The sequence below is a fragment of the Apis cerana genome, linkage group LG4 (assembly GCF_029169275.1).
Source record: "Apis cerana isolate GH-2021 linkage group LG4, AcerK_1.0, whole genome shotgun sequence".
NCBI lineage: Eukaryota > Metazoa > Arthropoda > Insecta > Hymenoptera > Apidae > Apis > Apis cerana.
This window is the reverse complement of record NC_083855.1, coordinates 6264600-6286035: the sequence shown is the minus strand read 5'-3', so window position 1 is coordinate 6286035 and position 21436 is coordinate 6264600. Positions and strand designations below refer to the sequence as shown.

At 38.3% G+C, this 21436-nt stretch overlaps 1 protein-coding gene, 1 long non-coding RNA gene and 2 other non-coding genes across 4 annotated transcripts in view; 3 read left to right on the top strand and 1 right to left on the bottom strand.

The window, feature by feature from the left end:
* The window catches only part of LOC107994632 (mannosyl-oligosaccharide 1,2-alpha-mannosidase IA), a 467472-nt gene that overhangs the window by 136129 nt on the left and 309907 nt on the right, over positions 1–21436 (top strand). The gene's annotated exons all lie outside the window — the stretch shown is intronic.
* Positions 6723–19302, top strand: LOC133666009 (uncharacterized). Its single transcript, XR_009829512.1, has 2 exons — positions 6723–13152; positions 13316–19302. It is a non-coding gene; the product is annotated as an uncharacterized LOC133666009 (long non-coding RNA).
* Positions 8979–9052, top strand: Trnai-aau (transfer RNA isoleucine (anticodon AAU)). The gene has a single exon. It is a non-coding gene; the product is annotated as a tRNA-Ile (tRNA).
* Positions 9469–9541, bottom strand: Trnar-acg (transfer RNA arginine (anticodon ACG)). The gene has a single exon. It is a non-coding gene; the product is annotated as a tRNA-Arg (tRNA).

Below are 21436 nucleotides of genomic sequence, written 5' to 3'. Positions count from 1 at the left end.
GATCGGTTTATTTTTAATTCTTCCGTAGATCGATTGAATTTTGAGAACGGATGTATTATCGATCAACGAATAAATGAATATATGAATTTTTAATAAGTGAATGATATATACGTGGATTTTTTTTGGAAATGTTGCTAATTTAATTTAAAAAAAAAGTATAAAATATAAATAAAACAAACGAATAATTAAACTCGTAAATTTTTACAGGTGAATCCCTTTTAAAAGTTGAGACCAGTGTAACTAAGATATGAGACCAACGTGTCGCGTATAAATAAGAAAAGGAAACGAAAACGAGTTGATACATTTTCTTAATCGCAATAATAATATTTCTTAAAAATTGGCGCGCATAGTTTTCTTTATATCCGTTCTCCGATTACAAAAGAATGTTATAAATTCAAATGTTGGTTATCTCGAACGGAAAGATTTTCGTTTCGAAACAAGTTGTAATTTCAAGTTATCACGGGAACGGCACGGGGCCATAAAGCAACCGGTCGAGAAGTAAATTATAAAAATATATTAGGGATAATTGGGCCTGTCGCGTAATTGGGACTGTCGCGATAGAACGTTACCGAAGTGAGAAAAAGCCGAAATGGATTCCGCGAAGGGCGAGGAAATTGCAGTCGAGTCGAGGCGAGTAGCCGAAGAAACGTTCGAATCATGGCCAAGGAAAACCGGATTGTTACCAATTAAACGATTCCAAACGATCCACCCTACCTCGTATAATTTAGATTTAACTTCGTAATTATGCTGGTAAATCGCGCTTTTAATTATCCTTCTCGGCTTAGCCGCATCTCCCCACTTTCCAAGTATCAAAACACGGGGCTGGATGAGTCTCATCTTTCTTTGAGCTGAAATTATTTTCTTGGGATAATTCGACCAACTTGTTTCTCGAGATATTATCTCGTCGTCCCGGAGTGGCGTTCGTTACTCATCGTGAAAATGGATCTTCCTCCCTTGGACAAGAGATGCTCCACAAAGATGCGTGGAGCAATTTTACGTTTTAAATGGAAAGGGCCCTTCTTCTTCTTCTTCGTCTTTGTCTTCTCCTCCTCCTCCTCCTTCTTCTTCTTGTGTTTTTAAATGAGCTCGACCGAACGTTTCTATTACGTAATTAGTTTGCATAATAATAAAACGAGTGGAATTTACACTCGAACGGAGTCGAAGGAGTTTCCAGTTGGAGCAAATGCAAATCGTGCGTTAAAAGAGAATCTTCAAATATTGAAGAGGAGATTTATTGCTTGCAACATATTTGTCATTTACGGAGAAATAGTAAACTTTTTTATTGCATGTTTTTCCCCTCTGTGATATTTTTTTTCTCCCTGTAAATTAAATACCAATTAAAATAAGCGAGAGAGAATAAAGAAACAATAATTTTCCACGCTGATTTTCAACGCGATGTTATTCCACATAAATTTAGATATTTAAATTATTAATCCATCTTGCGCCCGGTATTTTGCAACATTGTTGTTAAGTAAAACAGAGACCGTTCGGACGAGTTAATTTTAATGCGGTAATTGAGATATTTTATTGGCACCGGTATTATCGTTAGCACCGATGCGGAAGGTAATAAAATTTCATGGTAAGTTAAATCACTTTATGACCGGCGTTATTTGGCTTCCTGTTTATGAAAGCTGCAAAATCAATATCGTGTACGTGCTAAATATATCTTGGGGATTGCCGTTAATAAGGAAAAATGCTTTGGTCAAAATTGCGTTACGTAAGCCCGCATAAATGTTGCGGTATTCCACCCTCTGGATGAAATATTAGATGTTTATAATTGCGATGTTTATCTTTTTTTTTTTAAAAATTGAAAATTTCTATGGACCATGTGCAAGGACCAACGATTGAAATCGAAATTTACTTATTATTATAACGATCACTACGATATAAACTGATATTTATAAAAATTTCATCAACTGGTGTCTGTTATTTTTTAAATTGGTCTGTATTCACGTTGCTTGAATGAGAATGAATCGCACAAACACGATATTCGTTTATTTTTCTTCATAATTTTCCTCTACACGCGCGTGTTCGTTCTACGCGAGAGTATTTGTCTGGGAAATAAACCGCTAGAAGTTTTATAAAAAAAAAATTATTCAAAAAAAGTTCATTACGGAGAAGCTGAAAATTTGGGGAAAATCGTTTAAGAGAATTCGTTGCAAAATTACTCGAAACAATGTATTTTTCAGGCCTCTTGCGAAACCTTGCGAAAATTGTGCAAACCTTTCTTATGAAAATTTAAAATATTTCTCATCAAAGGAATAGAACGTACAGAAATTTTCTTCGCAAATCCTTTTCTTCCACAAATTCAATCCAATCAACTACGAAACTACAAAGATCCATTATATTAATTGAAATTAAAAAATCAAGAAGAACGAAAAAAAACCATACGATACGAAGGGGGAGGAAAAAGAGTTTTTCTCTGAAGAAAATGTTGTTTATTTTATTTTGATTCCATGGTACAACATAGGAAGCTACCTATCGAACGTTCAAAAAGGGATCGTGGCGTTCATGAGAGTGCATACTTTAATCACATTATCCTTTCTAAAATGGAAGTCCGTTCGGGAGAGAAGAAATTCATCCCCTTTTCCCCCATCCCCGTGTTGCCCGAAAGGGATCGTCCGCTAATTAAAGTAACTCGAATGTGCAACGCTTGCATCTGACTTGCATAATAATATGGTTACAAATACCAACCATTGGAAGAAATTATTCGAGAGAATAATCGGGATATTTAACGAGGCCATTAGATAATTAACAAAACATGGCGAATTATACGAAGAGGTCTCGTTCTTTCTTTTAAAAGCAAATTTAAAATCGTTCACAAAAATACGTTCGATATCACTTATCGTTTCATTTGATGAGCAAAATATATCCAATTTTTATATAAATCTTAACGAAACGATAAATTCCTCAAATTATCCAATAAAAATTCCACCTTCAAAACCACCACGCATATCCTTTCGAGAGCTCTCGATACCCTCTCTACTCTACGACCGTAAACGTAACGCGATTGAAAAGAATTCGAAATTGAAAGCGGTGGATCGTTAATAGGGGAGAGGAAGGGGGAGGGTTGGATACGCGAAGCTTGGTCGTTTGAAAGTCCAGATTTCCAATCCGCGGCTATACACTCGAGGATAGATCGCTAATCCTCTCTGCCTTCCAACGTGGAACGAGAGGGGAACACAATCGGCCTCTCTCCTCCTCCGGCCATTCTTCGCTCCTTAAGGGCGCGCGGAACGCAGAAATGGCAGAGTGGAAACGGGAAATTGTCGGCACTCGATCCACCTCGGACGTAAACGAAGACGTAGTGAGGCGTGCAATGATCAAGTATATCTTGGAAAAGATTAACGACCGGCCGAGAGTAAGAGAGAGAAAGAGAGAAAGAGAGAGAGAGAGAGGCGATCGAGAGAGGAACGACAAGAAGAGAGTCGAGGAGGGCCAATTACGGCCGTCTCTCCGATCCGTCTCGCCTCGATTTCGACTCGATTCCCCGATTTAATCGAAGTTCGACGGGGCCACGGATGCCAACTTGGGCGCAGAAAATGTCTAGAAAGTTAGGCCGCCCCTCGGCCGCATCCCTTCGGATCTGAATACGGGGGTGATGTTTGACGGAGGAAGTTGGTGCATCGGAGATCTCGTAATTAAAAGTTATGGTCTCTCTTTCTTTCTCTCTCTCCATCTCTCTCTCCTTTGATTTCGATTTTTTGGTGCGTGATGGTCTGGATGATGGAATCTTGGGTGACCATGATGCGTGGATCCTTGGAACGGTGATTCGGAGGGAACCGATCGAAAAAATTTATCTGCATTTCGGTATATTTTGTGCAAGTAGATCTAGTTTCTGAATTCGTCAGAGGATATATTTGGGTTTTAGAGAAAGGATCAAGATAAATTGGGATTGATGTCTCTTTATAAAGATCGATGGTCGGATCTTGAAGAGGGGAGTTTTGGGAACTTGGGAGTAGATTTGTCATTGTTACTCTGTGTTGTCTTGGGATGGTTTAGGAATAAGGATGGTGAGACTGGATAAGATAAGGAAGATTCTTCTAAGAGAAGACTTATAATAAAATAATTTTTATATAACGTTACATAAATTAAACGCAAGATCGCAAGTTTATTTAAGTATACTCCCCTCAAAGTCGTGAGATTATTTATTCCATCAAACTTCATCCAAGACCTCGTCCAAGATCAATTTAAAAGTTCGATAACCAATGATTACCGGATAAATTTAATTCAAAATATCCTTCGCGGGTATCGATGGAATATCAAACGATCGTCGCTCAAAAATATCGAGCCATCAAACAAGCAATGTTTCAATTTTTCATATAAAACCAACCTTCTTTCCGTTATCTCAATTAAAATTAATACCAGAGATGGAATAGTTGCCATTCCCAAGATGATAAGATCAGTCCTCGTTACTTTTTAAACGAGTAAAAGATTTGATTGCAGTAACAGTAACCAAATAGCTGCACACGATCGTTTGCCACTTGTTAGACGCATGTCTTGATACTATTCGAAAGGAGTTTCGCTCGTTCCATTATCTCGAACACGTAAAGACTTCCGCGGAAACTTGTGGAATTCTCCAGACTGGCTCTTATCAAGCCATGAAAACGAAGTACAGTTTCTAAACGATTCTGAAGCCGCCAACCCCTTTGGTTATACTAAATTTTATGGAATGCTTGACCCTCGCAATGTTTACCTCGTATCGTTTTAACTGCAGCTCTCCGATGCTTTTTACGAAAATTTAAGGAACATTGCCGAGTTCGAATGGGTCGAGATTCGATCAGGTATAATTTTTAGAGCAAAATAATGATTCAATAATTTCCTGTAAACATTTTTCTCGCTTCTGTGAACCCTGATCTCACCAAACTCACTTGGAGAAGAAGGATAATCGTAAAAATCGCGGCTAGGTGAACGAACGAGAAAGAGAAAACAAGAGGGAGTTTGGTATAAAAAAAACGAGAGAGAGGGAAAAGAAGTTGAAGAAGTAAGAGGATATATCGGAATAGCTAATAAGGAGATGGGTAGCGCAGGAGAGCGCACCTGTCCCCCGTGTTGTAACGAGAAGGGGGGAAGGAACGTTTGTATCAAAGGGGATCGCGGCACGGCCGAGTGTGTCCATTTGTTTTCGACCTTCCCTAATGATCGTTAAGGGCCAATAAATATTTCGCGGCGGAAAGAGCCTCTCTCGCGGAGGCGCGATAAAACATTTTCTAGTTTATATGCTAATATCAGCCTCTAAGTGGGCTTCGCGTGAGAGAGTCCCCCTTCGTTCCTTTCACTCCTCTTTGCTTCTCTCTCCTTCTGGTGTATCGTGACGCGTGATTTTTTTTTTTTTTTTGCGGAATCTTTGGAAGGAAGGAGAGTTGGAAAGGGGAGGAAGGGAGAGGAGCTTCGTTAGGACGACTCGAAGGGGGCCGGCGCGTAAATGGCGAGGAGGATTCGAGTATTGCGGTTGTTGATAAAATTGTGAAAGGGGTTTAATTTAACGTTGCAATATTGGTGAGTGATTTTCATGGAAGACGACGCTCTTATGCTTTGGAGAGATTATAATTAGAATGTGTGTTTGGATGATTGTGATTGATTAATCAATGGCGATTGTCGTTCAAGCTCGATGAAGATTGAAAACGATACGAGGATTGTAATTGGATTTTCTTTTTCTTCTCCTTCTTCTCGGAATATCTTCTATTTTCGCGAGGCACGAGAATGGGTTGAAATAGAAATGAGAGAGTATGATCGATCGACGTCGAATATTTCAGAATGTTTCGCGTGGATAGACGAAAGGAATCGCGATCGAATATTTTTTGCAATAATTCCTGAAACCAATAGCATCAAATTTTAAGATTCCAAAGTTTTATAACACGAAAATTAAACGAATAAAATTTCCACTTTTATCGAAGAGATTACGATTATACATTTTTTCGTAACTTATCACGGATCTATATACGCCGTGTGAAACAGTGAAATTATAAACTAAAACGGGGATCGTAATTCACGGAGAAGCGGCTTGTCGTGCAAAGAGATAATAAAAAAAGAAAAAAAAGAGGAAGAAGAAGAAGAAAAAGAAAACTGGTTCTTTTGTGAAGAAACGCGTATATCTGCTCGCATAAATCTGTCGCTTAAGTGGAGTCTCTTATTTCAGTGTACACGTTATGCTCGTAGCAGCAGCGTGCTCGTGTCACGGCTACGCAAATAAACTTTAAGCTCTTCGAGGAGGGAATTATTTCGCGTATTCCTTTCCCGTGGGACGTTTAATCCGCGCATCGTCATTTGCGATAATTGAAGATTTGTATCTACGTCGACTTAGTAGTTATCTCTCTCTCTTTCTCTCTTTCTCTTTCTCTGTTCTCCTTATTTTCTTTTTTTTTTTTTTTTTGAATTAAAAAGCAAATTCGGTGAATTGTCGCGTGGAAAGAAGCTAATCTTCTTTGGGCCAATTGAATTACGCGGAATTAAATTTCATAAGGGAATTGTTTGAGGATTGTTATCGCGATGAAATAGTACGAAATTGGAGAAATTAAAAGATGGAATATAATTTTATTTCGTTTGTACAATTTGTGCAATGTTTTAGATCCTGTGGTGATATTCTAATTTTAATGGTGTATTTCAATTTTTAGAGGAAATATTCTTGATTAATAGTCGTTATTGACAAATATGAAATATTCGAGTAGTTTATTAAAGTGATAGAACGTGGTATCTTTTATACCATTTATTTTATTATTTAAATATATTTTAAAGGTAACTAAAAATTGAAGATTTATATTATTATCTTTTAAAAAGACTTAATAACTAAATGTTCGAAAGATTAATCCACAAACAAGAAATTTATCAAGTCAAAACAAATAACATATTCAATCTTCAGTAATAACTATTTCGTATTATTTCATAATATTTCATAAGATTACGAATTAAAAAATATTCCGCAATCATCCGATTAGATTCTTTTGAAAAAACATTTCGAGGCGAGCAATTAAAGCAGTAGGAAGATATCTCGTTCATAGTCTCAAGATTTATCAATGTTACTACTGTCCGTATCGATTAAATACAAACTAATTATTCAAAATAAATTTGTAAATTGTGTTGGTTGTTATTAATTTAACGATATCTTTATCTTTTGCATGAAAATATTTTTCGTTACGTCTCGTCTCGTTTATATAACAGAAAACGTTGCAAAACATTTGAAATCGTATGGAAATTAATTAAATTTAAGAAGCGATCGTGTTGGGAATTATAACGTTGTAATTTTGTTCGTTTAATGTATGGAGCACGTGAAGTGGTTACGCTCGATCAGATATAGTAATAGCGAGTTAATTGAGACAGATTGTGGCCAAGTTTCCTCAACTTATCGATATTTCGTAACGTGGGAGATTAATTTCGAAATTTTGTATTACGAGTAATCAGTTTTTAAATATGATTATTGAAAAATTTCTGGAACTACGATATAAATATAACATCTCTCTAGAATCTCTCTAGAATTACGTACGATTCGGTGAAATTAAAAAAAAAAAGAAAAATCAAATATCTTTATCATAAAATTTTCAAATAATTGGAAATACAAAGTAAATTGTAAGAAAAATCTTAATGAACCGAGTTAAGAATTAAGATTTTTCTCTGGAAAATAAATTCGAGTAATCTAGGATAATCTATTCTACGAGAAGAAGACACAAAATTCCAAGTTTCATTTTAACAAGGAAAAAAGAAATATTGTCTCAAGGAGTTAAGACCAAAAGGAATCGGATAAAGTACAATGTCAAGCCTAATTACGTCCTTTCTCGTATTTACGGAAATAAAAAAAATATCACCTCCTCATCTCTCTTAACAAGAGAGTAAGAGTGATTCGATTCGCTCTGGGATGCCAAAATTCCGCTTTACGCGCGCGTTCCGCTTCGGTCCGCTCGCTGGCGTGTCGCCAATCATCTCGCGGCGTATTTTAACATAAAAATGGCATAACATAAAACCGAAGATTTATAACGGCGATGCAACCGAATGTGTGTTTCTCGAGGCGTTCCAAGACCGCCTTCGGGTCGCCTTGCGAGATCAGAGATCGCCAATAAAACTTTGATCTACGGTTTGCACCTATCACGGCCGCTTTCGTTCTCGCTCACCTGTCACTTCTCTCGAAATGAAGGAAGGTTTCGCGAAGAACGCGATGCATTCCTGTTGAAAATCTGCTGCCAAGAAGAAACTCGAGGAATCGTAGTCAAATTGCCAATTCGAATGAAAGTTTGAATTAACTCTCTTATATTCCTATGTCTGTCTAGGGACTTAAGGTATGCGAGTTAAAATTCGTTTTTTTTTTTTTTTTGAAAATTGATTTATTATTCTGAAGAGAATTAAATTCTCTTTATAGAAATTTTGAATTAGAGAAGTCACAGGTTCGATTCTCGTGCGAGTCTTTGTTGAAAAAGGGTTTCATTGTTCGTCGACGAGAATAAAACATAGGAATAATAAAGAATGAATTATTGATGAGATTTTATATCGCGATCTGATTACAAAATTGCAGATTTGTCTAAAATTATCGGTAAGTATGAGAAGAAATAGATTTCGTAATTATAAATTGGGATGGAGGACATGGATAAGATTATGATTGAAGAGCTGTATGTTCGACTTAAATCAGTTCTACCGATATCTAATTTTAGATTCTATCTTTAACGGTGCTTCATCTGAAATATATATCAATATTATGTGGAAATTATTTATTTTCAGACGGTTGAATATCACGATACCGTCATTTGTTATTAAGAATCGTGTATTGAACATGTCAATTTAATTGATGATCATTTTAATTCACATCAAATTATACTTATTACTATTCAACTCATCTTTTCTGTACATATACAGACGTGATGAAACGCACGATTTTTAAATATTAAATTTAATCAAATGTTTTTAATTATAAATTTTCTCTATTGATTGTAAAAAAATATCGATATCGATAGTATTTGATATTTATTTGAAAATTTTTCCTATTCCTTCAACGTGGCCCATTAGCTCAGTAGGTTAGAGCGTCGTGCTAATAACGCGAAGGTCGTGGGTTCGATCCCCCCATGGGCCAAGTTTTTTTTTCGATATCGAATAATAATTCTTGTACATTAAAAAAACATATCTCGATTCCTTTTTTTTTTAAAAATACTAATTATCCTTCGCTTCCTTTTTGAGTCAAAATTCGATAAGAAACTTTGAAGATGTACATCTAAGCAGTACATTCCCCAACAGAAATTTAACTTCGATTCCAATCTAATTTTTCTTCTGTACGAACAAACCAATATTCTTTTCTTTCCTTTATAAAAAAAACAATCCAATGAATATATAATTTATTCAATTAATGCAATTTGAATTTTTCTGTCAAACGATAAATATAAATTACATCGTCTTGAAAGAATCTACAATAGTTTTGATTCTACGAAACTAGAAAAAAAGAATCTATACATCAAATCTAAGAAAAAGATTGGAAAAATAAAAGAGAAACGTCGATCCTGCCAGGATTCGAACCTGGAATCTTCTGATCCGTAGTCAGACGCGTTATCCGTTGCGCCACAGGACCTTGCGATTCTGAGACTTGCAGTTTCTGATTCTTGCCAATTCCCTTGCGAATATTTCCTCCGGTTAAATACGAAACATTCTTTTTCGAAGTTTAACCCTGTTTAAACCTGTGAATCATAAATACAAACGCGACAGAATAAAATAAACTTTTCATCGTGGAGAAAATTTAACGACTAATCGTTAAAGCTTTACTACCAACTACGAACGTGATCCTCCATACGAAACGATATTTCGCAAGTTTTGAATATTGTTATATTATTTCCAGTTTCGTCGTGATTTCATCTGCTGTCGTTTCGTTTCATTACGTAAATTGAAAATTCGCAAATTGTGTCGTGGAAGATGAATAGAAACGAAATTCTGTTTGGACAATTTTTTCTTCCAATGTCGGTTTAATTTTAGAAATTGATATTAGTATTATGCAGTCGTGATCAAAGTGTTTAAATGATGGAGGATGAATGATTTTACGAATATATTTCTTCTTCGAGAAATTTTTGCAAAATACATCTAGTACGCCTCATTATTCACCATAATATTAATATATTGTTTTTAATGATAAAATATCATTAAAAAACAATTGCAAAACGTATTTGCTCACATGCTTCTCTAGAAATCACATCGACTTGTTCGATCACCAGGTCCATGCCAATCAAATTCAACCAATAACCAATAATTAAACGCGCCAATAAATTAACAACTAATAACGCGACAATTAACGTCAACCATTGTTAGCATCCCCGCATTGTTATCTCAAAGATCAAATTCTATACAGCGCTCTACAAATCTCTCTCCGCATACGTGCATACACTCCAACCCTCTGCCTCGAATCACCAACATCCTCTTTATTCCCGCGTGCACGTTATATCAAAAGCATTGTGTGTCTCGTTAACCACGCTAATGATCATTAATCCACGCCCACGACGAACTCTCGGGAAGAAGCGTGAAGAAACAGGATGAGGGATTTAGATTTTTTCCCATCCACAAATTTTCCCCTTTGTCGCAAGGATCATTCGATTTGTGAATCTGATTTTCGAAATCTCGGCGATATTTCACAGAGTGTAACATTTTCTGAGTGTGAAGGAAATGGGAAAGGGACAGAGTTTAAGCATTCCAGAAAAGAAAGACTGATTCTATAGAAGCAAATAGGAAGCCGGTGGTCGCGAAAGGGTTAACAAGGCCCGGTTCATCGATCTCTCGAATCTCGATGCGCCCTCCGTCGTCACGAATTTCTCGCTCTCCTCGCCCGTTTTAAGATCCACGACACGAATAACACGTTCAACACGTGACCGGTCGCGGCTTCATCGCTCACCGTGTCCTCGTCCGACCACGAATCGACACGACGAGCCTTGTTTCTACTCGGCCTGGCGTCGAACGTGTCGCCTTTCTCAATTATAACGAGTTATCTAAGATTATTCAAGTTAATACGATTTCTAAACTGTTGGTTAAACGTGTTTGGATAAAAAAAGGAAATATAATTTGCACTTTTTCCTGGAATTATATATATATATATTTTTTGGATCAATGCAGCTCGTTACTTTTGAAGAGGAGAATATTTTTCGTCGATAGTTTATTAGAAAAGATTCGTACTCCTCTTTGAACCATTCGATCGAATCTTTCTTCTTTGAGACGTCATTAATTCCACGAATATTTCAGCTTCCGGTCCTCACCGTGTATAATACGTCTATGTACGTATCTGGATGTCGAAAGGGAGAGGATGTTCGACGTCCGTGGGAACTTGAATCGTAAAAGTTTAATGGCGTTGCGAGAGCGAAGGCACGCGCATGAATCGAAATCGATACGCTGCAACCCCCCTCGACTTACCTTGAGTCCCGCCAATCTTTCGCGCGACGCAGCTCTTTTCCCGATCCCCTAATTGGATCTAAAAGTAATCGAAGAGTGCATCCTTCTTGTTCAAGTTTCTCATTAGGAGAATCCTGGATAATCGAATTGGTGCATTAACACGTTAAATTCTTTCAGAAGGAGAACGAGACTTACTGTTCTTGAGGAAATTTTAAATGATAGAATTTGGACGCGTGCAAAAATATAAAATATGGACGATATATCGGTGGATAAGGAAATTTAATAGAATATTTCACAGGAGATTTAAATTTTGAGAATATTAATATAATTTGCGAAGATTCGAGAAATCTCGAGACATCTATTTCTAATGTTCACTTTATTAAAAATGTAAAAACAATCGAAGAAAATGAAAAGATCGCGGTCCGAGATATAGCAAAAGAAGTTTATGGATTCTCGGATTACTAAATACGAGACGTGTTGGAATACACCGACGTTGCAATGGTATTATCCACGGCCAGAGCGTGTAATATTTAAGAAAACAAGGTAAAACTAGCCTTTCTGTATTTTTATGAACAATTCATGACTCTTTCCCAAAGGTTCCATGACTTCGAGTAATTGCATAAATAATTGCGTACAGTATCTCCGTTCGAGATTCCACTGTTATATTATTCCGTTCTTAAAATACAACCATCCTACTTCACAATTCGCAAGTTTTCGAAATAGCCATCCTTACTTACAATTTTTGAAAGAGAATTGGAAAATATAAATACATCTCTCGTTTTCAAATTAAGAAATTCGATCCTTCATATTTTATCGTGATTAATGTCGCGATATTATTTCGATAAATTGTAAAATACGAATTTTCAATACGAATATTATCTCAAGAAAAAGAAGAAGAAGAAAAATTGTCGAATCGGCAAATGCGAAATTGCAAAACAAGCTTGCCACCAAACTTTCCAAAGCAAAGATTTGGAAAGTCGTTCGATTTCAAAAGGAAGCACCCTCCACCGTTTTCATCCCCCTAAAAGGAGAACGGCCACTTGGCGGAGCGTGCAATTTTTTTCTTTCGAACTTCCGCTTTAATTTCAGCCCGAAAGACTTGGCGGACAAAGTTTCGAGTAGGCGAAAAACGGGCAGAAAGTACGAGGAGGCCGGAAGAAAGGAAGGAAGGAAGGAAGGAAGGAAGGAAGGAAGAGGGGGGCCCAAGTTTCGTTTGAACGATCTCTCTTACGGCGGAACCGGGGCGAAGTTATTTGAGAATCGGCTCGAGACTTCTTCATTATTGCGCTTTTAATGAACTTTAAAATATATTTCGCGATCACGATCCCCCATTGGCGAGAAAAGGCCTAGAAAACAGAACGTGGATTACGTTAAGTTCGGCGAAACTTTCGAATCGTATGGAGCAAAGTAAATCGTATAATATAAAAAAGGAAACTTATAGATCGATCCAATCTAATAATCGATATCTTTATTATACGAAATATAATTATATTTGAGAAATCAAAATTGATATCGTCGAAAGCATCAACGATGTATCCAATTTAATAATATTTCCATAGAGACACGCGGAAATAGGGACACACGTAACGATAACAACACTAGTTACGTGGCACGCGTATTAAGAGATTCCACGGTATGAGTGTGTCAATAAACAAACCGAGTTGCCGCTGCGCAAATAGGTCTGATTCGGCCGAATCAGACGAGCATTCGTCTTCCAAGTGTCATCGAAGCCCGATGCCACGCTCGACTTGGCCGTTGTTTGCGTTGATTCTTCGCGCCACTCGTGCCTCTCCTCCATAATTTACCATGGCAGAGGTAGGAATCGTAGTTTCCCTCGGTAGTTTGCTTGTACGGGCGCGGAGTTTACGGTGGCAGTCGATCGTGAAACGTTTTGCACGGCCTGGGACACCCGTGAGCAGGATCTTTACCCGTGAGCGATCGTGTGTGTTCATCTGCATGTAAATTGCCTGTTTTTCAGAAAATTCAAAAATTGATTGAAATTCGATTCGCGAATCCACGGAGCAGTGCCTACTTAGACGGGAGGAAGGAAGGAGGAAGGTAGTGGCGGTGAAATTGGAAGTGAAAATCGCGTTTTTCCAAGTTTTAAAAGTGGTTTGGAAAGTGTAGAGATGATTCTTCAATCGGGAAATCTGCAATCTAAATCTCGTATTAATTCATAATTTTTTATTCAATATAATTATTCGAATATAATTATTATTTTCATAATTTGTGGAATTCAAAATTTACAGTTCATCGTAACGATTTAAATTTAACTTGATTATCGATATAATTAAAACTTCTTTTTTCTATCGTAAATCCACAACTTGTGAAACGCATTACCCCTTTATATTCGCGTCTATTTTCTATTATTAACCGTGCTTTCATCCCTCTCCTTCGTCTCGTCCTCGAGCTTCACTTTTCCATCCAGTTTCCCCCGCAAGAAGGAGATTTTCTTTTCGAGATCCGCCATTATCGCTCGGTTTAACGTCAATATTTACCAGCTTCCAGGATCCCTATTTCCCTGTGTCCCGCATCGAATCCCGCCTCTCCCCCCACACTCCTTGTGTAGATCGCGATAGAAGAGCCATCCAGCTCTCAATTTTCCGCGTTACAACCGTACTTACGGATCATGTAAATGATACTCTCTCTTCTCGCATCGCCGGCGGCCCTTCCGCCTTGGGAATTCGCTCCAACCTCCAACCTCCAGTTGGCCGAATGGCCTGTGGAATATCGATGAGTCACGGACGAAGCCAGATCGATCGATCGATCTTTCGATACTGTCATCCAGAGGAGTCGAGATTATCGAGACGTGAAATTTTTGAAACTTATTCGCGGGGTAAGTTGACGATCGTCGACGGAAAGTCTGAAAATATTTTGGAATAATTTTTTCTTTATTTTTATTTCAGTTACGGTTTGTTGATAATAATTCAATCGATCGGCGATGCGAAGTTTTCAAAAAATTAAATATTCCGCACTTGGTACGATGTATCAAGAGGATGGAGAATATTTTCTCCATATTTCTCTAACATTTCGAGTGATAAATTATCAGAAGAATTTCACTCGGGTTCGATAAACCCCTGGCCTTAATTCTGTTTTTCTGTTGCGACAGCATTTCGCGGAGAAGCGAAAAATCGATTCCACCGGTCGATCGTCGGAAACCATAAAGATATCATCCCCGGAGCGTGGAAGTTTCGTTTGGAGGGCTTCCGGCAACTATACTGCACACGGTTAAGTTACGTACATACGTGGGGCTTTCGGGTAATATTCGAAAAGTGCAGCTGGTGCATCGTTTTTGTTCGCGCGACAGCCACGCCTCCGTCCTTTGGAATTTCTTTTGTACCGTAACAACGTCTGTACAGCTTGGCATTTAAATTTCGGATCACGTGAAAATTGAAATTTATCGCTTCGATGCCAAGGTTCGGTTAAAAAAAATGCTCTAAAAATTTTTACTTTATCCCGGAAGATTCCCGGAATTCGGCTACGTTTGCGTGAAAATATATCTGTGAGAAGATATCCATGGAAGAGATATCGAAATAGGAATATTCTTATAAAACGAAATTTCTATTCTCGAACAATTCATCTGCCTTATTCTGATGCTCTGAAAGAAACGAAGACTCGCTTTCCACAGCTTTCGAGTCGAGCGAAAGTGTTGATCTCACGCTTCGAGATATCAAAGGCGCGGTCCAGTCCTCGTATCCCTTGATTTTACGCACACATGCGCCCTCGAAAAAAATTTCTAACGTCCACCCCGTCCCCGTGTCCCCGAAGATCCAGCAGCGGGGCTGGAATAAATCCACGAAGGAGGTGGTCCGTTCCGTGGTTTACCGCGGCCGAGAATTTATGAAGTCGATCCTTTAGGCGTGTGCCTCCCGTCTGGGAATTTGTCAGGGGACGATCGAAGCGGAGGAAGCGCGCGAGGAAGCGAGAGAAAGAGGAAGAAAGAAAGGGAAAAAGGGGGAGGCGGAAAGAGAGAGAGGGATATGGGAGGTTATCGAGGATGGAAGGATTCAACGTGGCCAACGTTTATAAATATCGCCATTGTACGGGCGCCAAGGGCTGTATTTTTCATTCCTTATTTGTTGTCGCGGGTCCCGGCTTCGGTATACGCACGATCGTACATTTTAGAGGCGCGATTTGCGACCGGTTGGCTTCTATCGGGCGAGAGGAGGGGGAGGATGAGACCGGTGGGCCCGTTTGACCTCTGAAACGATCCCACGACACGGGGAACATCTCGTTTCGATGCACGCGTTCGGTGTCGCGTGAAACGAATCGACAGAGACACCGGGAAACCGTAACGAGACCGCTCTTGTATGGATTGCATACCTGAGCCGCGAACCTGTTGCCTCTTTGGATTTTTCGTCGAGGTTTTTTCAATCGTGGGACACCTTTTTGGATCAATCGTGGGATAACGGTAAAGTGGGAAGGAAGGATGAAAGGCGAAATAATTATTCTTTTATCAACGAAATTGTTGAAGAAGAAATTCGTAATTTCGCGAGATAATTATTAATAATTGTATTAGTGGATATATTACTTAAAAATAACCGTTTTAAAATAATCACTTCCATATTTTTCCGATTTAATTCTAAAATTAATTGTCATAACGAGTTCATCAAAATCCAACAAACTCATCAAAACTAAATTCGAAAATTACTCGTTCAATCTACGAATTCTGATTAATTCGAACGCTTTATCTAACGAACCACGAAAAATATTCGTTTCCTCTTTCTATAAAAAAAAGAAAGAGACATTTTCGAAATTTTCACGAGAATTAATTCGTCCTCGTTTACACGAAATTCCATTTCGTTCACGATCGTTTCATTTTCCCTGTTTTCGAAATAAAACATGGACGGTCACCGCGCTATCGATATTTATTAGTCGCGTGTATCCTATTATCGACGACAGAAGGGGACGAAGCTAGGGATAAATTTGTTTAATGTGACGTTAGCCGCGACACGAGCACTGCAGACGTTGACGATTTCACGTTGCTGGACGGTTTCTGGACGTTTCTGGATCGATCGTTGATTTCCGGAAAATTTAATAACCAATGGGAAATGGGCGAAAATTTGACGGGAAAAAATGCCGGATCGAGAAAATTGCGAAGAATAATTTGTTTTTTTATCGACGAAATTATTGACACTTTCGACGACAGATTTGTAAAATTCGTTCACGGGAATTTCGAGTTGTTAAATTGTGCGTGCAATTGATGGCAGTAATTAGAAAAAAAAAAGAATAAAAATAGCAATAATGAATAGATTATAATAAAATTTTAGCAACAAATATTGTTAACAAAATAATTTTAATGTACGAAATACGACTCTTTTAAAAGCCAGATCTCTCTAATTATACATTTAAAATTTTATTCACGAAAATGGAATAGCTACACGATATTTTATTTCAAAATTTTTTCGTTAATTAAGAAAAATGTTAAGGCTCGGTTACATATTTATGGTGCTTATTATTCTTTTTGCATGCTACAGTTGCACGTGAAGAAATTATTTTCGAATGAAGAAAGATATTTTATTCCTCGCTCATTTCACCATTCGAAAATTATCGAGTAGTCCATTCATTTCGAATTAAAAGATTTCTTTTTTTTTTTTTTTGTTCTTGCAATAAAATTGTTTCGTCTCCGGTTTTTTTTCGCTATAATGGCTTCATGTTCCCGTTTATGCGAATTCTTGCCACAGTCTCTTGGGGATAAAGTGAGTCACGCCCGTGAATCATCAGAATGGCTCCGTGTTCGCCGCGACCCTAACTGACCGCGAAATATAAGCTTTTTGTAGAGTCTGAAAAATGAGGACGCAAACTAGAATTAATATCCACGGTTATAAAATTCTAAAGGGATAAAAAAATTCGAAACGAGAATCCAAAAAACGGAAACAATCGATATTTTGATCTAATTTCAATCAAACGTGGCGATGAATTCGTTGAAAAGATAATGATCTACAACAAAATTCAAAAAATTCAAAAATACACCCAAGACAAAAAGATAGAACAACTTTCGAGATTTTCAATCATCGCCATTGAATTGCATTTGCGCAAAATTTGAGCGACGAATGTCGAACGTGTTTAAAAAAAACTTTGCAAAATATCCAAAAGAAAGAAAGAAAGAAAGAAACGCGGGACTCGCGAAGACTCTCGCCCCATTAAAATCCTCGTCAATATTTATACAACTTCCTCCTTCGTAATTTCACCGTCTCCTCCACCATTGGCCACGATGTCCGCTCGAAAGAACGTCTAATGACCGATCCGTGCACCGTGGCCGATCACACGTGAAATATCGTCGCCAATAAAGGTCCCGGTTATTATTTATGGCGGTCGAACGAATCCTCGGGACGCAAGCTGCGCGACACTGCGGTTAATGTCGGTTCTCCGTGTCGCGCGACAGAATTAAAATGGCCGCGTGCGGCGTGCACAATCGTTTTTTAACCCGTGCAGCTGATCCACCGTGGCCGTTCAATTCAGTTTACATTGGGGGCGACGCGAATAATACGCGATGCAAATCGAAACTCGAGGGAGGAGGGGGGAGAGAGGAAGGGTTGCTCCATACACCTTGCGTTCCTCGATCGTCCTCCCGATCGGTAATGCAAGAACCGAATCGTCCACCCGAAATCGCGTGATCCGATTGCGTGAAATTTGATTTTAACGCTAGAAATATACCGACCCATTATGTGTACCTTAACGCGGCCTATTTTCTCTCTCTTTCTCTTGTTTTCTTCTTTTTTTTTTTTTAAGTAAATGTATAAATGCGTTTTGTAATTTTGTATCGCGTACAAGAGCTTTTGAATGTAATTTCTTCTGTTCGTCGTGTTGGATAATTATTTCATTTACGATTGGTAAGAGGATAGAGTTGAAATTGGGGACACGTTTAAATATTAATTTGCGATTTTTCGAGTCTGCGTTTTCTTTTCGTCGCAAGGATTCGTCGAAGATATTTCCGAATGCTCTTCTTTTATTCCCAAGTTAATACGATGCTTTGCACTTCAATCGATTTCTCGTACGTTCCAAGCAATTTTGTTGTGATATTCAAGGATTCTCAAGTGAAATGTGCAGGGGTAAAATACAAAATTTCTATCCGAATAAATCATGACCGTTTCATCAATTATTCAATTAATCGTGAATTAAATTTATCCCATGAATTTCACAGCGCTCGAAAACGATTATTTCCATAATTGTTCGTTCGATTATCGTTTGGTTATAATTATTATGGTTATTATTGTCCATCCTCGCGTTTTTACCCCTCCCCTCCCCCTTCCCTTTTCTCACACGTGTAAATCGTTGGCCTATTATTTTAACGTGCTAGTATTTCGAGATAATAATTCAGGGGCTTCACCGAGCTCCGTGGAAATCTTCTGCAAAGCTCCTTAATTAATTTCGAAAGTAACTTCGTTAAAATGTAATGAACACCGATCACGTTAAATACCGCGCGAATGAATGTTCGCCTAATCGGAAGTATTTATCATCGGAGGAAAACAGTTTGTGCCCGAAACGAGCACCAAATAATGGAAATAATTAATCAATCGACCGAACACTCTGCATCGATTCGCACGTGCTTTTAATTCGTCGCCGGAACGAAACGATATTTCTCGATTTCTCCGTTTCTCATCGAATCCGTTTCTTGGATTTCCTGGATCGAGTTGTTGTATTACGCTTATTTGAAAAGCAAACTTTTTACCGATCGAAATTAATATCTTTTTTTTTATGTTACTTATAAATTCAAACTGCCATTACTTTGAGCTGCGAGAAAGATTTAAACAAGCAGCACTTTCCTGAAAGAAAAATCTAAAATTATACAAATTTTCATAGTTGCATGCAAATTTTTACGACTTCAAAAGTCGTAAATGTTTTTTTTTAGAAATTTCAACTCTTCGACAAATATTTTACGACCTGTTATTAACATTTCAATCGCTCGACCCCATTCCCAGACTCGACAACAATCCTAAAACGGAAAAAAAAGAAAACAGAAAACGCAGACTTATCAATCTCTTGCCACTTCCATACCAAGTATCCATAAGATTGTAAAGTCTACAGCCCACAATCTCATCCCTGTTCCACCCGCAAATTTGCTACTGCTCAAAACTCCAAGAATCGTTCAACAATTGAATGTGGCCTCTTTTTCTTCCGATCTATTCGACGAGGATCCGTAAGATTGTTACACAGATTTATTCCATGTCCGGTTAAAGCATCGACTCGATTGATAAATCTGCATAACTCTGATTGAACGGGTATGCGATGGTACCGAAATGGCGGACGCGAAGGCACGCGTGTCGTAAATCATCGTCAGTCGATCGTCTGCGCAGTGTCGCCGACGCGGGTATCCGTTCCCACGTTTCGTTTCCCCGGGATGGAACGCACGCCCACGCCAATGCGGCCACGTTTGCGCCGGCATAAAATTCGAACGACAGCTGTCTTCTCGTCCGACTGCGTGATGAAACAAGATTTGTCTTCCGAGACAATTGTCTTCCGAGGAATCTCTCGAAGAGGAATCGCGAATTTTTAATTTCTTCTTTTAATTAAATCTCTATAATAACGTGTATCTAATACCTCTATATAATAATCTCTATAAATAATTAAATCTCTATAATAACGTGTATATAGATATCGCGAAATATAGATGGACGTAATGTGAATCTGATCTTCAAGAATCCTCGATGCATCCATTTTCCAAGGAAGAAACGAAAGGAACGAGAATTTTCTTTTTTTTCCCCCCCCCCTCGAGTAGAGGTAAAAGCAGCGTAAATAACGCGAGAACGATGATCACGATAGCGGTTCGCCGAGGATAAGGGCGGTTTTTATCGGCGGCAAATGAAACGGGCCGCCACATGCCGGCACCGCGACGCGACGAATGCCGAGTTCTGCCAAGGTTTACGGGACGTAAACGGCGCGTAACTCACTATTACCCATCGCTAAACCGACGTTATGCGCCGAGACAATAATTTATCCCAGGCATTTGGGACTCTTTCCTGATATTCACCTCTTTCCCTCCCAGGAAATCGTTGATCACGCGGTTTCTCGATCTCGAGAGGGGAAGAAGCTCGCTCGAAATCATTTTACGACTACGAGAAATCCGCGAAGAAGTTTGGAAACTGATCCACGATGGTGGATCGTATCGAATGGATTATTGAGAAGTTTTTTTAAGAAAAGGTTTGAAGGAAAAAGAAAGAAGAGGAGGATTGTAAATGGAAACATGTTGAAATTAATATTAACAGAGATTTAATCGATGATGAGGTTTTTACACGATCGTAAAGGAGGATTATGTATTAAGAGAGAAATGTAGGATTAAAATTGTGGGCTTAAATAAAAGTGGTTAAAAGAAATTGTAGGATATATTTTACGTCCCCGATGAAATTAGAAGACTTTGAGGGAAATTTATACAAGGAGAGACATTTGGTTAGAGTCAAAGTTTTCCTGCGATGCGTCACCTCTGAGCTAGAATTTATGGTTGTGACAGTCGAGAGAGTTCTTGGGTGACTAAATTCACCCTTGGGTGCTCTGTTTCAGGAGCATTAAGGAGTTTTTAAGAAAGTTGGTCTAAATCGATCCAGTGAAATCCAGTATTTGGCAACGAAGTAATAATAAAATAATCGGCTTAAGAGTTTCTTCGATTTTCTATCGTTGAAAATTTTTTTAGAAAAGAAAGCGAAATAAAATTTGGATCGTGATTTGATTTGCTTCGATAAATCGGTTATATTCGCTATTATTCGGGATCCAAAGGAGGCAGAATCGACTTAATGTCTGTCAAAATTTACGCCTCTGTCAACCGATTACCATTCAAGAATCATGCGATAGTCAGCCGAACAAGTCGCCCCTTGTTACTGTCAGCTCGTAAATTGCACCGAACGAATTGCACTGTTCGCTGTAGCCGCGAACCATTGCCAGTTAATTTCTCATGTGAACCAGCAGAATGCTAGATCCGAACCGAGGCGAAGTCCTCGAGATAAATGGATTTATCATTGATCGATATCAACGAACGAATGTTCGAAACAATGTCGAACCTTGCCTTCTTTCATTAATATAATCCTGCGTTTAATTTTCATTTCGATATTTCTTGGGAAATATATAGTGATCATTCGAAAGCCAAATTCAAACGAGTTTCTCGACC